Here is a 13,414-nt window from a genome sequence, read left to right as displayed (position 1 = left end):
GAAATCTGCAGAGCACTGTTACAAAAACAAGGAGCATTTACTGCTCCTGCTGAGGAAAAGGCAGAGATCCTTGTGCAGAGAGCTGGTGTCCCTGTATGCAATTCAGCGTGTCTCTAACTGTCTTTAAACTGGGCCTGCAAAGCCACTCTCTCAGAGCTGAGCTTGCCTGGCTGGAGGCTAGTTTGTTCCAGAGGAAAAACCTGCAAGGGGACAGGCTTGGAGCATGGGCTTGAGGCCAGAATTAATGCTGATGTAGCCCCAGTCTCAGGGTAGAGCTACCCCTTTATCCTTTGCATAGGTACAAAATGATTCTCAGTCCTCAGGTGTCGTCTTGGTACCACTGGTAAATATAAAATGGGATGGTGACCTATTGTGGGTGTGGGCTGAGAAGTTGGTTGTTGCCGGAAGGGACTGTAGTCACTTGCCTTCACGTAAAACAAAAAGAAGTGGATAGAAGCTGATGGCTGAGATCCTGGGCTGTGCAAGACGAGTGGGCAGGACACACTCTCTTTGGGGGTGGGGGAACTCACTTCCAACCTGCATTTTGTCTTAACACGCAGGATTGCCCTACCCTTGGACACTGCCTAGGCTGACGTATGGGGAGAGGTACAGATGTGCAGGCTGTCTGCTGCTCCCCTCCGCAACCCTGGCCTAGGAGAATTCCCTAATCCTGCTTATCTGAAGTATTTACACTCCTCACAGTGCCCAAGTATCAGCAGGCATGGCACAGCCACGTTTCAGCTTTGAGTCATCAGGTGAAAGAAGTCTGGTCTGGGGCCTGTAGTGACTAGAAATCATTACCTTGTGTTGGCTGCTTGTCCTCTGCAAGATGAATTTGTGGGCTTGATCCATTTTCCCCACATACATGCATAAAACGCCTACACATCTGGCTTGTATTAGCGTGTCCTCATTGGTAATTTCTCTAAAGACAAACCAAGCTGTGGAGAACTGAAGTGTTTTAACCAGCTGCAGCTCACCTGGCCCATTGAGAGCACAGGTATAATGAAGGAGCTGCAGGGAGGAAGGTGCAGGTCCTGCTCATCTGGCCAGGACATCCTCAGTTGCCATCCTAAAGTGGTGCTGTGCTCCTGTTCAACAAATGGCCTTTTCCCCAACGTTTGCCATAACCTTTCATTTGTAGAACTATGATGTTTTGTCCTCCCTTCCTGCAGCGGCCCAGCCGTTTTGCTTTCTAAGGACACACACCATAAGAAATGAGTAACTAAATGTTGCCCATTATTTTTACTTGCTGTGAGCCAAAAGCCTTCATTGAAATCACAGCTTTCTTAATGTGGGGTTCACGGGAGCGGGGTCCCCCCCCGCAGTTGCGGGCTCCAGCCGCAGTTTGAGCAGGAGGCCCCAGCGCTGCGCGGCCGCGGAGCGAGCGGCAGCGGCGGGATTTCGATCAGCACGACTGCCAAAGCCAATTATCAGGCAGAGGACGATCTAATTATATTAGGGAACATCTGTACTTCATTAAAAGCCCTCGCGGGACGGCTTCGCGCCCGGCCACGTTACGCACAGGCGCTTCCAGCCGCTTCTCACCCCTTTCCCCTCCCCTCTACCCGCTGCCAGCCGCTCCTCGCCCCCGGGGCGGCTGCACCTGCCCCCGCGGCCGGGCCGCCCCTCCCGCCGCAGCCGGTCCCATCCCGGGCGCGGCGGGCAGGCGGCGCTCTGCGGCCGGGCTGCGCTGGGGCTCCGGGGCGGTGCGGCGCGGTCTTCTCTTCCTCCTCCTCCTCCTCCTCCTCCTCCTCCTCCTTCTTCTTCTTCTCCTCCGCCTCCTCCTGCGCGGCGGCGGGCAGATGCGGCGGATCCTGGGGCGGCTCTCGCCCGCAGCGGGCTCCCGTCCCCCCGCCGCCCCCATGGACGGCAGCGGGGGCAGCAGCCGCGCGTAGCTTGGTGAGTCCCGCCGCGGCCGGTCCCGGTCCCCTCCCCTCCCCCAGTACCCGCGCACCGCGCTGCCGCAGCCGGGGATGCTGCCTGCCCTCTCCGGCGTTCCTCCGTTCCCCTCTCTCCGCGTAAAAAACACCCCCACCCCCCACCCACACATACACACTCCCCGCCGGCGCCCCGCGCGTGTTGGTGGCGGGGGCCCGGCTGGCGGCGGTGCCGGGGCTGGGCTGCAGGGACCGGTTCGCCACCTGCTCCCTGCGGCTCTGGCTCCTTTCGGGGGCTGCGGGAGCGTCGCCTCGGCGGGCTGGTCCCTCCGGTCGGGATGGGCTTTGGGAGAGCGCTCCCCGGTCGTGTCGCGGCGAGTGTCCTGCCTTCCCCTCTGGTAGGAGTCCTGGGGGGGGGGGGGGGGGGGGAGACACACGTGCGGGGGGGCTGCATTTGGACTCCCAAACATTTGTTTCGGGGTAGGACTTTACCAATATCGATCTTGGAGTTATCTTCTTTCAGCTAAATTTAATTTAAACTGACTCAGCAGTTGTAAGAAGCTCAGGGGAAAATGTCAGTTTGAGGATTGTTTTCTTTACCTGGGGTTTAAAGACCTCTCTTCTGTCTATTCGGTGATGATTTCTTTTTGTAAAACAATTTTGTTGTGCTTTATTTACTCCTGGAATTTAACCGTTCTTCCAGACAGACAGGCTTGTTAGAGGCTGAATAATCAGCTCCAAGGCACAGCCAGTGCCCTTGGTCGTAACAGGTGCAATGTGCATATTCTTTATGAACAATGAAACGGTTTCAGCGTTCAGGTTTATTTGTATGCTCTGCATTTCTGTGACTCTGAAGAAATTGTCGTGCTGTGTTATGTCAAAGATGTGCTTATAGCGTGAGCGTGTCCATAGCACCTAATGAACAGGACGTGGGAGCAGCTGCACAGCCCCCATCTGTCAGTGATGGCTTTCGTACCCCAGGTGTTCCTGGGTGACACCAGATAGCTTGGGGTGTTTTGGTGGCTCATGTGAGGGCCCACACTGGACACTGGTCCCTCAGCAAGGCTCTAGCACAGCATGAAACACTGAGAGGTGAGGGGGAGAAGTGCGGAAGAGGAACCATTTGTGTTCATATTGTATTCTCTAGACTTCACGGTCCTTTAATACAATTCCCTGCCTCTGTTTTCGAAGTAGGGTGGTGGTGGCAGCACATCTTGTGTTGTTACTGAAACCTAAAATACTGACAATTATATTCCAGAGAAGAAATTTCCCGGACAGGTGTTTCATAGATAAAAAGATTGTCATTGCTTTAGTAGCTTCATGGGCTCCTTACTTATGATAAAAATTCAGAGTGATACTGCATTGGTAACTGACTTCATAGGAGTCATTCAGGAGTTAGAGCTGTAGATCAGAAGGAAATTAGACTGGAATTTAATTATTGCTCTCAAGCAGATATAAGACAAAAGGAGTATTCCAGAAGTCCTTACCCAGGTTTGGCTCCTGCTGTGGGATACCTGTGCTCTGTAGTGCTGCCAGTGGCACCTCCTGCCTGGAGGTGTCTCTGCCTTCCTCCTCATGGAAAGATGTGCCTTGTTGGTGCCCTGCTTTCCAGGGCTCTCTAAATGTCACTTATTTTGTTAAGGGTGGGAGGAGAAGTAGACTGCCTATGTAGGATGGAGAAGGATGACTGGGTAATGGGGTGAGGATGAGGAGTGCATTTGTTTGTTACTCTCTGGCTCTGTATAGATTACAACAAAGAAACAGTAAAGGAGGAGTCAAGGCTCTAGCCAGGGGAAGGTGCCTGGCAATGAAGTCTGTCAGAGTTGTCCTCCTGATTGGTATTAATGGCGGCACAGAACAAAGCAAAGGCACTAGAGATATCTAAGAGGTCTTAGCTTATTGTCAGAGATGCTCTGAGACTGCACAGGCTTGGAGTTGTGCCTCGTAGCTTACCCCAACATGAAGGAGAGTGCTGCTTCCTCCAGGAAAATGCTGAGAAAGTCATGGTGGTGTCTTCTGGGGCATTCAGCCATTTCCAGAGGGTTTCCCCAGTGGTGGGATCTGCCAGCTCATGCTAATGAGTTGTAATAGCTGTGAACTTTGTGTTGTTCTGTAGTACCTACAAACCTTGGGACAGCAAAGTGTCTTGCAAAGGAGGTGGAGAAACAAAACCAGGATTTCTACTGCTGCGTTAACTTCCCTTGGACTTCTTACAGCCTCGCCCAACGATGTAATTCCATCCCTCATGGTTTTTGGTTTATGGCAGGTGAAGGTAGGCATATGCTTCTGCCTCCTCTGAGGCATGGCATTTTGTATAGTTCTAATTCAGCCAACCAAGGAAGGTAATTACTTTGTTAACCCTTTGTAAGATGGGACTGATACAGCTCCCTCTAATTTATTAAGTTAAATATTAATACACAGTGGTGTGTACTGTTAAAATACAGCACACTTCACAGAAGACATTAGTTGAGGAGGAAACATTCCTATTATACCACCAAATCAGCTGCACCTAATGATGTTCAGTTGAAAAGATTTAAAGTGATATTTAATCAAATTTGGGGGCAATAATCTTAAAGGATTCTTTAAAAATCCTTAAAAATAATTAGCAGCCTTATTTAGCATCTTGGGTGATTTACGCTGGTGACAGTGATTTGTCCTTTTCACATCACTGGCGAAGCGTGATGTTGCTGTGAGTAAGCTGGATAATGTTTACAGATCTGCTAAAGCAATCAAGCTCTGGATAGTGGTCCTTTAATCGCCTCACACTTTTCTTGCTATACATGCTTGTTTAACAGAGTTTTGAAAATCCTCTCTGGAAGCCAGTCATTTGTTTACACTGCAGGTGCTGATTTGGTCAGGGGTATGTCCACGCTGCAGTAGTGGACGTGGCTTGAAGCCCTCTTTGCTCTGCAGGAGGGTGTCTGTGACCATGTGGAGCTCAGTGCACCCTAATGCTGCAGGTACTTGCTCTTGCCAGGCTGAGCTCATCTGTGCAAAAGCTGCACTGTGTCCTTCCCTCTGACTTGATGCACCTGCGGAAATGAGCCACAGTGGGGTTGATGCCAGAGCAGAGACTTCTGGGGACCCCAGCCTGTGAGCGTAGGAGACTCACAGCCCCAAACCATTAGCTAGGCCAGGAGCTTAGCAGGCTGTAAAAAGGAGTTAGATGTTTCAGATAGCGGAGAGAGAGCGGTGTGTGCTTAAAATGGACAAGGCTTTAAGGGGAATCCGATGCCTTTTGCTTAGTATTGTTGCACTCTGATACAGCGTTAGGAGAGGATGCTTTCTAGGTGCTGCTGATGGCTGCTGCAAGGCACGTGGTGTTTGTGAGGTCTAGGTGGCAGTGCCTGTTCTCTGAGGAAGACCTGTACTCTCTCAGTAGACAGCTAATAAATGAAGGAATTAATAGTAGCAAATGATTTAATAATCATACGTTTAAATCTGTGTGGTAAGTACCTTAGTAAACTATTATTTTTTTCTCATTTCCTTGCTCAAGGTCTGCTCTGCCTATGGAACAGCAGTTCAGATACTCTGGGGTGCGTCTTTCTAATAGTATCGCATTGGTTATGTTAGAAATGTTTTGTCTAAGCAAACTTGCTCTGGACACTTTTCCCAGCTGCAGTTTTCTTAAGGGTTGTAGAAGCTTAGCAGGTGTGTAGCAAAGGACTTTCCTTTGCTGATCAAATGTTTGCTCATGTCCTAAATATAACTTCTGGGAATTTGTGTTTGTTTTAGAGCTGGGGCACGCTTTTTTCTTTTGCCCTCTTTATATATTCAGAGGATTTAAGCATATGATTAACATGAAGCCTTTTGAATATTCTCCCTGGACTCATTTTTTGGATCAAAGGCAGGGTGCTCAGTATGTTGAGAGGATGAAGCCCACAACCAGAAAATGCAAGGAGATGATCTGCCTCTATGCTTGTCTAAAAAGAGTGTATGATATGAGTACTTTGGATTTTCATCTGTCTGTGCCCCAAATCCCTCTGCGAACTGCTGTCTTGATGTTCCTTATCTACAAAGTGCTTACAAGCATTAACAAACCCTTGTGATGCTGCTGAGATGTGTTGTTATCCCTGTTTTCTAGAAGGAGATGCTGAGAGAGTTTGATCTGCTGAGACCACTGTGGGTTATGGACAAAGCTGGGCATTGAACTTGCAGCTTTTAATTCCCAGCCCCATAAGGTAGGGACAGCAGCACAGCTCTCTGGCAGTACTTGGTCAAACATTGCCATCTTTCACACGATCAGAATGCTCCCCAGATTGCCATTCCAACACAAAGGCTTCTCATATCATCTACTGGCTCAGACTCCAATCCAAAATCCAGCCTGTCTGCAGGAGTGAGCAGTGGCTTGTCAAGGGAAAGAATCTCAGGAAAGATTTTGTATCCATCCGGGCTCTTAGTCTTGCTGGATGTTGCAAGGAGAGCTGCTGTGTCAAGACACCTGTAACCTGAATGGTTGGAACTTAGAGAAAGGGGGATTTTTCCGTCTTCTCTCCTGTAAGTGCAGTGATTCTTGATTTCTCGCTGATTTAAAAATACTCAGAATGCCTCCACAGAGCAGAGAGCCCGAGTCCATGCATATAAATATAGACATGCTAGGTGTGTATGCTTATGAGCTGGCAAATGAATCAGTTTCCAAATTTGAAGTTTGCGTTGTGTCACTTTTGGCGCTGGGTTGTTGGGGTTTTTTAATTCCTGGTTTTATTGTGCTTCATTTCCTTAAGTTAAAAGAATTTCTCGAAAGAGAACGGGCAAACTTCAAACATGGAGGAACATGCTTTGTGCTGATCTTGCACGGCTGTGCTCGTGCAGGACAGCGCGGAGGGGAGAGGCTGGCACTTGCCTCCCTTGCTGCTCTGTCCTTTGTCAGTTAGACCCTCCCGAATCGCTGCGGGATGCCGGGGTCTTGGGAAGCTGCAGTGGCCAGGCAGGCTTGCTCCAGATCCAATAACCAGGACAAAAGCAAGCTTCTGTGTGCTTTGAAGTTTTTCCTTTAGGAAATGCGATTTGTTATATTTTGTAATATAAGGCAAGTGACAAATTTGCAACAGCTGTCTGGTGTACCTGCATGTACGAACATGTGTGAGGGACAGACAAGCCCTAATTGGGAATTTACTACCTTTACGTGCTCTGTGAATGAACCATAACCATCCTGTGCTTTTGCATGTATATAATGGCATCTTTCCCTCTTTCCTTTTATCCTCTGTAGGGAACCTGTGTTCTTCTGAACTAACACTTCTTTTCATAAATGACCCAATCAGACATCATCACTGCTCATTAGATCAGAAACTTCATTAGTTAATAGTAGTGCTGTTCTTCCTTTTTGTCCCTACTACAGCTAAGCTCATGGCATTTACAGACTTGTTAGTCATTAATATTCTTTGTATCCTTCATCTTTGGCTTCAGAAAAGAAGGCCTTTCATCTTTTGCCTTTCTTTGTTTTTTAGAAGAAGCCAAGTTTGACTAGAGGAAAAAAGAAACCAAAAAAACATTTCTCTCCTGCTTTCGTATAAGCTTCCAAGCAGTCTCCCCTGCTGACTTTGTACTTTCACAGTAGACAAACATTGACTTTGTTTCCACAGAATATAACTGGTTTATATTTTTTCTTGGTTTACCTTTTTGGCTATGCCTCAGCAGCTTGACAGGACAGGATTAATTAGCAGCAACTGTCTATTTTACTGAAATTTTCATTCTTTCCACAATTTTTTCTATCAGGTTTATTGTACCTAAAGTCAGGCTGTTGTAAAGAGAACATAAGCATGTGTCTAAACTTAGAAAAAATTGTGAAGGGTTTCCCTGGTTTGGAGCCTAGAAGATTACTGCAATTGGTCTGTTGATTCTTGCTCTTTTGTTTAAAAGAAATCAAAAAACCGATACCCAGGAATGTGTTTTAACTCTGCCTACCTGGGGTAAAATGTGCACGGGCAAGTGCAATAATAAACCGTGTTTCTCAGTTGGGGAAGGCCTTCTTTCCACCACTAAATGCTCACTAGTTGTAAGGGGTCAAATCCAGAGTCTTTGCAAATCTGCAGTGACAACTAAAAGGAAGATAGAGGCACAGCATGTGATCTCTGTGATCATATGGAATCTTGCAGCTTATTTCTGAAGAGCAGGACCAAAAGCAAAAAACTTCTTGCCTGGGCTATGTGTTTTGGTTTTGGAATAAAAATCACTTGAGGTTTGTTAAATGCTTTTTTGAATGTGCAAGTAGTTCTTACCCATTCTGCTCAGGTTTCTTCACTCCTAGCTCCGATGCAGCGCATATCACAGTGCGATCATTAAGTGTGATTACCACATTTTTGACCTATTTAAAAGTCTCTGGCTGTGAAATTTCAAAGATTCTAATTTAAGCTATAAAACAGATTATTAATGTGCAATCGCTTACACATTTCATGGCTCATTTCCTGATTACAGCAATTTTGAATGTGTATGTATAGTCTGTTCCAGTGCATGTGTATAAACATCATATACCATGTACAGACTGGTCATCCAGGCTTGGGGCTCATGTTCCACATATCTTCCACAAATTAAAGCAGATAGAAGAGATAAGCCACAAGTGCAAGAAGCTGCAATGTTCCACACTGGTGCTGGCGAAAGGCCTGATGCTTTTTGCAGGGCTGGGGCTCAGGAGAGGGTATAGGAATGAGGACTCTGAAGGGCTATAGAAGTCAGGCAAGAGAGCAGACTTCAAGAGCATCTTCACACAGTCCCTTGCTCTGCTCTGCTGGCTGGAGAAGGTGACCTCTGAAAGCACCAGGGCTCAGTGGCCATCCCTGGATTACTGCCAGGGGACTTCTGCTGTACTGAAGCCAGAACACAGGCAAGATGCTCTGTGTACTCAGTGGGTCTGCAGAGAACAAAGATGATTGTTGAGAACTGATTTTTTTTTTTTTTTCCATCGTTTCATTCAAATCTGTCATCTTGTTCATGGAACTGAAACTCTGCAGAGCTTCCTTATCCATGTGCCCAGAAAGGAGTTTGAGATTACAATTATCTGGGTCACTTATGATTTGGCCATTAGGATGACACAGTATGAAATAACTCACCAAGGTTACAGGTGCAGGTGATTCCACCGGAGAAATTCAGTTTGAAAGATCAAGAGCAGGTGAAAGTGTTGTATAAATTATCCTGTGACCCAGTCACTGTGTGGGGCCTGAATCAGCAAGGCATTTCTGCGCACACTTACGCTGAGTCTACTTCTGGTGAGTGCACAGAGAAAAGATTATGTCTCTCTGAGCTTCATAGCATTAGTTATGTGTTTAAAACTGTATCTAGAGATTTCTTCCTGAGCTGGGAGCATGCTCAGAGCGAAGTGTGTGACTGAGTTTGGTGCCGTGTTCCAGAGGGGCTGATCCTGCCATCCTAGTCTCTGTGGTTCTGAATATCATGTCTTAAGAAAGCAACATCCCTTGGGTTTGGGCATGAAGCCTTAAGATCTTTGTGTTGACTCTTTGCTTACAGACTGGGTATGCTTTTTACTTGGGTAGCAGCTTGTTCCCATTCCTTTCCTGCAATCTAACAGCTGGAGCTGCTGCAAATCCAATGGTTTTAATAGTTGGAGATGTTTGGGGTTCTCTAAAACACCCCCTGATCACAGACACAGTGGGGTCCTCTGTTTTTCAGGGTAAGGTACAATAACTATTTGCAGAAAAAAAGCGGGGGCAGAAAAGTGAGAGAAGTGACTTGTGTGATACATTATCAGAGTCCTGACCTGACAGAATCAAGTAGTTCTGTGCTTCAGGTTTTTTGTTTGTTTATTTGGGGTTGTTTTGTGGTGGTTGGGGTTTGTTTTTGTTTTGGTTTAACTCTGTCGCTTCAATAATGGTTAGTGTGTCAGTCACGTCCAACACAACCAAGTCAGGAAGCAAGCAAGGTTTGGAAGATCAGGGCTTGAACTTTCTTTACTTTTCTCTCCTTAAAGTATATTGTCATGACAAATTGATGTGTAGATTAAACCTGTAATCTTGCAGATATGTTGAATAGTTGAATAATTTGGAGCATGTGATCAGTTCTTCAGAAGTCGGTAGGGACAGTACCAAAGCCTGGGTGTTTGCAGATTAAGGCTACAGGCTGTTAACTGTGTAGTTATTTCCTTACTGCCATGTGGAGTACTTGGCTTTCTGGTCCCACATGAGCTGTCAGATACAGATGTCTGCCTCTGTGTGCGAGATGAACAGTGATTTTATACAAGTTTGGGATGTATGTTGAAAGCAAGGTCTGAAGTAGAGCAAGGTGAGATGGGACCCTTCTCCTTCAGGACCTGGGGTGAACTTTGGCATAGCTGGACCCCACAACATGTGAGAGGTGAGAACCAGGCAGTAGGCCATGATACCTGTCCCTGCTAAGAGGCAGTGTCCCTTGACATTTTCTGTTCTGCTCCAAGGAGAGGAGATGGAGGGAGAGGTGCAATTAGTGCTCCCCATCTCCCAGCACTGCTGGAGGACAAGGTTAGCAGCCTCTCATGTCTGCTGCTGTGCCAAGAGCTGGAGGGAGGAGAGATTTCTGATCCTTTCAGCCTCCTTAGAGGCTGCCAGCACGAGCCTTGTGTCCTCGTTCTGTGCGTCAGGGACAGGATTTGTGCTTTTGTTCCTGGTGTGTGCTTATGTTAAACAGCGTTTCAGATGTTCAGTGTGTATTGTTTTGAAGCACCCACAATACAAACTTTATGAAGGCAGGGTTCCTGCTGTTTGTTACTCAGGTGCTGGAGATGATTTGGATGGTTCTATTTGTCTCTCACAAATGAGAAGTTGGTTGCGAGGCTGGCTAAGCCCTGGTAGAAGATATTATTACATAGTGTACACAGCTGGGAGAGCATCAGCTTGTTGTTTGCAGTTGTCTTCTTCCTTAATGTGGTGTAGTAAATTATAAATGTACACACACACCTATGGAGCATTTTATTCATAAGCTACCAGATGGCAGCGTGAGTTTTGAAATTGATGGTTTGGGATTGTTTTTGCTTCCTAGAATAACTTCATTAACTGATACTAAGCATTTCTTAAAAATAAATAGATCAGAGAACTATGTGTCCATTTGTGATTCAGCTAGTCAAAATTTGGTGTTTTTTTTCATTCTGTGAAAGACCTGTGCAACAACCTTGTTGTTCTCTGTGACACAGTTATTAGGCCATTTTGGGAAGGTCATTATTTGCAAATTGTTGTGCTGTGGGGCTTGGAAGCATGTGCCACAGTGTCATGTAGGCCAACAGAAATATTTGAGAATGTGGATTGTTAGGAAAATGTGCAAGAGGTTTGTATAAATAGGGATGGTTGCGACTAAGTCCCTCTTGTGGCATTACTCATACGTGTCTCTCTTCTGGGGTACAGCAGTGCTAACAGCTATCCAGTTTGTGTATTAAAGCAAGTGTCTTCCGAAGTGGAACCACAAATGACAGCAGAATTATGATTAAAGGGCAGTCAATACTGATGGTGAGCCCAGCATAAAATACAAGTCTGGCTGTGGTTAGGAGAATGTGCCCATCTAATAAGCAGCTTAACTTGCTGTATTACTGTGAAATAAAAAAGCATGAAATATGTGATGTGAATAGTAGGCTGGATTTCCCTGTCACTTCATATTTATGTTGCTGGAGTTGCCTTGGATTCTCCAGGGTTACTTCTGAATTACACCCAAGCGAATGAGAGGTGGATTTCTACTTCTCAATGCTTTTTTTTTTTTTTCCCCCAAAAATTTGGAAACAGAAGTATGATTTCTCTGTTGTGGCCCTAGATCTGAAGTTTTCATATCGGATAAAATGCAGCCAGTAAGACTAATTGGTCCAAATGCTTTATTTTTCCTGATCAGATGCTAACTCCTACAACTTCCTTTAACCCTATTAAAGAAAATAGGTGGTGTTGTTCCTTTCCCATTAATGGGAGTTGGATTGGACCATTGAAGGCCAATTTCAGCAGAGATATTGGCAAATACTAAGGCTTGATCCACAGCATTTTGCAGTCAATAAATCAGCAGTTGCTATCTACACAATAGCAGGACTAGTAGGAGTCTGAGTGTCTTTGAGATTGAGAGCACTTGTCTTGAGTATTGCTTCTAAAGTTTTCTGAAATCAGTTAAATTGAGATAAATCCAGTGACTTGTTCATGTCCATTAGAGTTGCTCAAAATTTATGTTCTTCACTGAGAATAGACTGTGGCCTGCTGTGCTTGCATAGGGGAAATGAGGAGCTTTTCCCCATGGACTATAAATAGCCTGCCGAATGTTTGTATTCTAAAGGAGGTGTTCAACCAACCAATGAAACAGTATTTCCAAACTGCTTTAAATCACTTCCTAATCGTTTCTGTTACGGATAGCCAGGTTTTACTTTCTGTAGGCTTTTACGTGCATGAAGCTTCCTTTTTAGACTGTTGTGTCTCTCTCCCCTGCCCTCCCGGCAGGATTCTTCTCCCTTACAAGCCATGTCTAAATATCTCAGTGGTATGTTGTAGAAAGAAAAGCCTGTTGTATAAGGCTGTGTGTATGTGTGTTTCAGCAAGTAGCACAAGAAATCTGTCTTGCACACCTTCTATCTGGATGTTTTGACAAGCCCCATTTAAAAACTCTCATGGCAAGTGATTTTTATGAGCACGTGTGGAGAGGAATGTGTAAAGTGTTTGAGATGGTAGGGACTGGGAAGATGCACGACAACTGCTTTGTGTAAGATGATCTGTGTTCTGAGGAACAAATGGTGCATTGAGATGACAAATGGAGCAGCAGAGGTGCAGCTGGGCTGCATGGGCTGTTTGACAGTGGAGGTACTGCTGAGCAGCTTGATGAGACTCTTTTGCAGTGCTAAAAATAATGAAAATGCATTTGTTCTCAGCACATGAAAGGATTGTGAATGCTGGTCAATATAAACAATTTCCTATTTAGGTCTGAGCTTTGTTATAAATTAATGGTATAATTCTCATTAATTTATACTAAATCAGGCTCCAGGGTCTTGATTTGCAGAGTTTTCTGGTAGTGTTTTTATAACCAGAAGATTTTTAGGCAAATAAATGGCCTCTATTATCTCACTTGGTGGGAGGGGTGTCTGGTGATAATTAGTGCATTTATCAAGGAGTCCTTCTATGTTCGAGACAGGTTGTTTGCTTTTGTTAGTCGGAAACAGAGGGACAGTGAGATTATGGGACTTGTCTAGAGTTATCGCAAGCGCAAAGACTTGAGGTTTTAGTGTTTTACCAGCTTGGGCAGGGAGTGCTGAAGTGATCCTTGCTGTCAGCACTGCGGGAGCTGGTGCTGGTTTCTTGGCTTTCCACCTGGTGAGACAATGTGCTAATGTTGCATTGCTCTGATCAGTTTTCATTTCTCTCACTTGAGTTTGAATGTGTGTTGGCTTTCCTCAGCAGATCATGAAGGACTTAATGCCACATTCCACTTAATTGTTCATCAACAGCTAAAATCATGACAAAACTGCACCACCCCAGTTAGTAAAGCAGCAATCAGGAAGTCTTAATTAGACTCAGACTTCTGAAATTGCTTCCTGGGCCTGAGAAGGCTGTAGCAAACCAGCACATGCAGTGAACTTTGCCTAGTGTTAGCCCTGCCCT

General features: G+C 45.8%; 1 protein-coding gene across 2 annotated transcripts in view; it reads left to right on the top strand.

Annotated features, from left to right (window-relative positions):
* Positions 1 to 1,791: 1,791 nt before the first annotated feature.
* RASGEF1C (RasGEF domain family member 1C) overlaps positions 1,792 to 13,414 on the top strand; it is a 79,579-nt gene continuing 67,956 nt past the window's right edge. Inside the window, exon 1 of one of the 2 annotated variants that reach the window (XM_042790309.1) lies at positions 1,792 to 1,899. The gene's annotated coding sequence lies outside the window, so the exon portion shown is untranslated. The remainder of the gene's footprint in view (positions 1,900 to 13,414) is intronic. The other variant, XM_042790308.1, reaches the window with a different exon arrangement.

Source organism: Tyto alba, unplaced genomic scaffold (genome assembly GCF_018691265.1).
Source record: "Tyto alba isolate M040663 unplaced genomic scaffold, T.alba_DEE_v4.0 Super-Scaffold_17, whole genome shotgun sequence".
Lineage (NCBI taxonomy): Eukaryota > Metazoa > Chordata > Aves > Strigiformes > Tytonidae > Tyto > Tyto alba.
The sequence above is the reverse complement of the archived record's forward strand: the minus strand, read 5'-3'. Positions and strand labels throughout refer to the sequence as shown.